This window comes from Mustelus asterias, chromosome 23 (assembly GCF_964213995.1).
Source record: "Mustelus asterias chromosome 23, sMusAst1.hap1.1, whole genome shotgun sequence".
Lineage (NCBI taxonomy): Eukaryota > Metazoa > Chordata > Chondrichthyes > Carcharhiniformes > Triakidae > Mustelus > Mustelus asterias.
The window spans coordinates 26,065,127-26,071,362 of NC_135823.1; the positions used below are offsets into that span (position 1 = coordinate 26,065,127).

The following is a 6,236-nucleotide window of genomic DNA, read 5'->3' on the forward strand; positions in this document are numbered from 1 at the left end:
AATCAGCAAGTAATGGGTATGGAAGTGTAGATTTGTATCCAGTTCAAAACTGCATGTTATTCCAGTAATGTAAAATGTAATTCAAGATGTGTAGATGGATGTTAAGAAACTACAGATCATTCCGAGCAGTCTTGACACTGACACACTTCTAAAGATATTTACATTGAGTGACACTGTTGGCCTGAGTACCTTCACATTTATCATTGCCCTCAAAAGGATGCTACATTTGTGTTGAGTTTTCAGGGAGGGAACATTTGACTCTTCTGCAAACATTCAAACTGATGATCTGCCTCCAGTGGAGTATTCGCACTGAGCCTGAAATTCACTCTGTTTGTGTTTAGACACGGGTGGGTTGCTTCTCCGTTCAATTCATTGGAATAATGAGGTGAAGCCTCAATCTGCTGGGGATCAAGTCATTTTCCCTGTGTAAGGGATTCTGGCAGTGGCTCGGAGATTTGTCTGAATATCTAACCATGCACCTTGCAGTCAGGGAGTGTGTCTGGGAGAACTTCCTAGTCTATCCCAGGAATTCCAAACCATTGAAATGTGACAAGAGTCTGGAGGAAGCCCCAGGAAATGGCCCAAAATTCTCTCAAATTGTTGCTGGAACTGGTTTCTGTCAGGCTGAGAATGTTCCAATTCTCATTTTTCTTTTGGTTCAGGAAGGGCTTCAGAGGCGGCAGGCAGTAAATGGGGCAACTAATTTACACTAAGGAGGGTTGGATCATTTGGTGAAGGAGGCTGCTTGTCTCCACTGATTTTATTTTACACACTTTTTTATTCATGACCCTTGTTTTGTTGCTATGTCTCCTGGCCTTGTACTATTCCAATGGTCTCCTGGCCACCTCTTACTGACCCTCACTTCTCACCACCGCTCCTTCTCCAAAACTATTGCCTTTTTCCCCTGAGCTGATGTCCAGTGTGGCTTGGTGCCACTGGCCTACCCACCTGGCGATTAAGTAGCCTATTAAACAGGCTCACTTTCAGGATAGAACACGGGTGACAGAAAATTTTCAAGGTGTCTATGAAATCTGTGCTTCCAGGTTTTCTGTGCAGAATATTCCCAACAAATATTAGGACTGGGGCTTCTCCGGCCTGTTCATGAGTGAATCGGGTAGTTGCTGTTGAGGTGTTGTTGTAGGCCTACCACAACTGTGCTAATACCCTGTGGGGCTTTGGTGATTTGCAAATATGCTGTCTGGCCCATCACATCAGGGCAGACTAGATGGAAATTTAACCCTTATTAATGCAATTTTGACTTTTCATTTAACGAAACTTGTGGATTATAAAGTGGTTTGTGAGGAGCTGAGTGCACTCACTCATATAAAAACAAAAGTGCTGGAAATGCACAACAGGTCTGGCAGCATCTGTGAAGAGAGAAAGTTAATGTTTTGTGTCAAATATGTGATGATACTGCGCCTTTAAGAAATGGATTTGTGCCATGTTTCTTGCGCAGGATTTGTTATAGCAGTTCTATGCACTCGGGGCCGTTTTGTCTGTAACCAGCAGCATGTGTTGTTACTGCTGCAGCATAATTGATCTTAATAGCTACAATGTTTGTTTTAATATGGATTAATGTAGGTGGTTATTTTAGTGTTATCCCCTGGGATATTTCAGAGTGGGGCTTGAATAGATTGATGAACAGGTAAGGTCATATGACTGGGTGGAGCTAGGCTTACACGGAGAAATTAGGAGCAGTCTGCTGTTGGAATCTTTAGAGAGGGCCGCTTTCTCTGTTTCTTTCTGTGTCTGGAGTTGGAGACAGGAATCTGCCAGGAAATAAGTCTCTTCCTCTGAGATTCTGCTGCTTGGGAGTGGATCTTTCTCTAGAGGTGGCTTTATGAGAATCAGAAGACTGGTATCTGTCTGGATCTCTGTTCAGAGGTGTTAAAAGGCTAGAAACCTAGCACCACATGAAGATATTTATTTTTTGTGCTAACTAAATCTGAAGAAGGGTATTTATCTATGGGGATATTGCTTCAAATTGGAACTATGGAGATTGCTAATTGTTAAGGATTCCACTTTGTCATATTTAAATATTTTAATTTATAAAAGTTATGCTAATTTTGTTTGCTATATTTTAACTGTGTTCTTAAATAAAGTTTGTCATGATAAAAGGCTCCTTCCGAGTGGGTCAACTGAAATACCTTTAAGATAAAATACTGCGGATGCTGGAATCTGAAACAAAAGTGGAAAATGCTGGAAAATCTCAGCAAGGCTGACAGCATCTGTGGAAAGAGAACAGAGCCAACATTTCGAGTCGGGATACCCTTTGTCAGCGTAATACCAGAGAAATACTCTCTGCTCAGCCTAATGCCAAAATCTAAAGGAAAGGTTGGGGTCTAGGCTAACTTCATAATATACCTTATAGTTTCTGATCTGGTCCCTAACAAATATGACTCCTGAAGAGTTCCAAAAGAAAAGTCTTATTCGACTCAATGAAACGCTGTTTCTCTCTCCTCAGAGTTGTTGGGCATTTCCATGTTTTAATTTCAGACTTCCAGCATCCACAGTATTTTGCTTTTATTTCAGTGAACTTGCTCATCTTCATTCTGGTGTCAGTTCCTCGGCAGCAGCTAAAATGCCAATATGAGGCAAGACTGTTTTCCATCTGGGTGTAATGCAAATACAGCCGGGATTATTATGTATAATCCGAGACATTCGACATTTCCTTTCCATAGTAATGGTCACAAATGCTCCTGTGTAATATCCATCATAGTTCAGAGACCTGGCCGTCAAGAACACCCAACATGGTTGCAGTTGGTGTTTACCAAGCCACTCCCCATTCAGACTCGAGACTATTACCTTAGCTAAGAACCAGTTTCACTTTCTAATAATTCTGTCTTTTCCTTTAGGATTTACGATGGGCAGCAGCCCATTCTCTCTATCATGGATATCGACTTGATTAAAACCGTCTTCGTAAAAGAGTTTTACACTCTGTGCACCAGAGGCGGGTAAATATTCACCTACACTGCACTGAGACTTATTTGCTCTTATTAGATTTTCTTGTTGTTTCAATAAGACCTTGTTTCCTCTATCTAAATATTTGATCTTGTTTTGGTTATTTCAGCTAGAATGTCATTTGATTTCCATCTTTTCTCCACCTGATGGTTTGATCTCGCAGCGATTCAGGGCAGAGATCAGACTTACCAAACGAAACCCCCATGTGTGGGAGCAAAGAGTATGTTTGATGGGGAAGACCCAAAAAGCTGATGCTGTGATCTCTAGTTCTATCTCTCTGGGCTCAACTAAATTCTCACTGGTTGCCTGTCATAGTTTGGACTGACCCATGTTGTTGAGGTAGAAAAGAAGGTGTATCGCACCCAAACTTCATCTGACTTGTCTGGAACTTGCACCTCTCACCTTTGGTGAGTGGAGTGTGTATTTGTCTTGAGATCTGACAGGATTTTCACATCCTAATAAATGATGCACAGGAGAGGGAGTTATTAACAATAGAGGCGCAACATCCTATGTGATCTGTGAAGAACCGTGATCATTGATATTTTTATGGAAATCTGGGTTAGACTGTTCCTTTTTCAGGAGGGGAAACAAAGCGAAATGTCCGTCAGAATGGGGGAAATCTGAGTTTGAACTGTATAGTTTCAATAATAGTAATGAAAAGAATAGAATCGAAACGTTTGGCATCTAGAACTGAGATCAGGAGAAGTTTCTTCACTCCATGCATTGTGAATCTTTGAAATTCTCCATCCTGGAGAATTATGAATGTTATGGTGTTAAGTATATTCACTCAGGGCAAAGATTGAAGATTTGTGGGAATGAAGGGATTTGAAGATATTGTGGGAAAGTGGCATTGAGGTAAGAGATCAGTCATTCTGATCTCCAGCTGCTCCAGTTCCTGTGTCTTGTGTTCTGCGGCATGGCTCATCTTTACCTCAGCTCCAGTATCTGCTTTGTCTCCATGGTGTTTTGATAGTTAAGATCTCAATCCCAATCTTGTAATTGTCCCAGCCTCCACAGTTTTTAGGGGAGTGAATTCTTAATTTCCACTGTGGCTCCTGTTCAGTGGGCTGAAGAATGTGTCCCTCACATCAGAACTTCCCAAACCTTGGCCTGGTTTTGAATGTCCCAGACTTTGCTTGTTCCCAGAATGAAAATTCGGAGGATCCAAGAGTTGAGGTGGGGAGAGTGGTCTTCATATGCTGAGCGGGGTGGGAGAGTGAGGTTGAGCATGGTGGGAAGTATATAAATGGCAGCGTTTTGTTTAAAATTAAACTACCTTCGGATAAGCTTTAGCAGCTGCAAATTGGCCTCTGTGGGAGCAGCTCCACATTGTGAGCATAGGCCACAGTTGCTGAAGCTCTGCTGGCTGGCTGGCTGGCTGGCATGTCACAATGAATTGTTCATTATCTAGGCCTACAGCAGTAGCTGATGTGATTACAGATCTAAACACTCAGAGAGCACTGATTGGTCCCGCCCCCCCACAATCCCCAACAGAAACACGATTTGGAGAAACTTAATGATTTAAAGACCAAATCCCAACAGATTATGAACCAGTTTGGACCTGCAGCTCCAATAAATTTGACAAATTTTCCCTCAATAAAACCTGATCCATCCAGTACACCACCTCCAAATATAATGACTAATAGCACCGCACTGTGATAGAGATACCTGGAGCACAAGACTCAGTATGAGACCAGATGGCAATTAGGTTTTAAGCAAGAGGTTGCAGGACTTGATGCATGAAATTGATCCAAATGAGCAACTTGATGAAGCTGTCGAAGAAATGCTTTTGCAGATGGCTGATGATTTTATTGAAAGTGTAGTGAGTGCCGCATGTCACCTAACACGTCACCGCAAGTCAAACACACTGGAAGTCAAGGATGTTCAACTGCATTCTACATCCCGGTAGAGTGGTTGACGGAGGGATCCAGTTACCTCACTAATAGGGAATTAAATTTGATGGATAATTTGTCATGCCGAGGAAACACTGCAGGACATGCTGTGGACATTTGCCATATAACCGTTGCCTTATCCGGGTCTGGCTTTATACCACCAGCGGTAAGCTGGTGGCCAGTGTAGATGACCTGGCTAACCCTGAATCTGCATTTACAGCTTCAACTGTCTGGTCCAGCAACATCTGGCAAAGTGATTCCATTTGCCACCATTATTGCAATGCTTATTAAATCTGAAGCATGCGCTTTTATGTGGATGCTGGCCACTACAGTTCAGGCAGGATGTGCTCTGTACCGAGGGAACTTCCATTGCTCTAATTCATTGATGCTCCTCTTGGATTGCTCATTCAGCATGCAGATACTAATGGTAGACTGTAATGTGGAGCAACTGTTTGCACACCACATCACTTTGTATTCCACGCATTATACAGTCTCTTATGTGTTCATCAGCAAGAGTACCAAATAAATATTTTTTGAGAGAATTTTCAATGTTGAAGTATATAATTGTACCAATTCATTGAGTTTTTAGTTAGTGGGTTGTGTAGGAATGATGACAAAGGATTACAACTTAATATAGAAACATAGAAATTAGAAGCAGGAGCAGGCCATTCAGCCCTTCGAGCCTGCTCCACCATCCATTTTGATCATGGTTGATCATCAAATTTTATATCCTGATCCCACCTTCCTCCATATCCCTTAATCCCTTTAGCCCTAAGATATATCTAATACAGAAACATGTAGAATTTCTAAAGTGCAGAAGGACGTCATTTGGCCAATCGGGTCTGCACTGACTCTGATAGTGTATTTTACCCAGACCCTCTCCCCTGTTCTATCCCCGTAATCCCACACATTTATCATGGCGAATGCATCTAACCTGCACATCTTTGGGCTGAAAGGAAACCAAAGGTCCTGGAGGAAACCCACGTAAATACGGGGAGAACATGCAAACGACACAGACAGTCACTCGGGCCCCTGGCACTCTGAGGCAGCAGTGCTAACCACTGTGCCACCATGCCAGACTCCTTTATTAAACGTCTTACCATAGGATTTTCAGCAGCACTTAGATGCCATGCCTGTAGCCACACTGGTGAGAATTCCCATGTTACTGACATGTCACTGCCTGTGTTCAGGCTATAAATGGCTATAAATACATGAATACACAATCATTGCTCCCATCTCTGTGCAGTCTGAGCATAGTCTGTGTAGTTTTGAGGTCAGTTTATGAACTATTATGGTGTTGAATCTGATAACGTAACTTTTTAAAAAAAAGTTAATTCTTCCTACCTTTTTCTGTAGAGCTTTAGTCTGAATGAGCCACTGATT

General features: G+C 42.2%; 1 pseudogene; it reads left to right on the forward strand.

Moving 5' to 3' along the window:
- The first annotated feature begins 4,352 nt into the window (after positions 1 to 4,352).
- On the forward strand, positions 4,353 to 4,870 carry LOC144510926 (transcription initiation factor TFIID subunit 12 pseudogene; annotated as a pseudogene).
- The last annotated feature ends 1,366 nt before the right edge of the window (positions 4,871 to 6,236 follow it).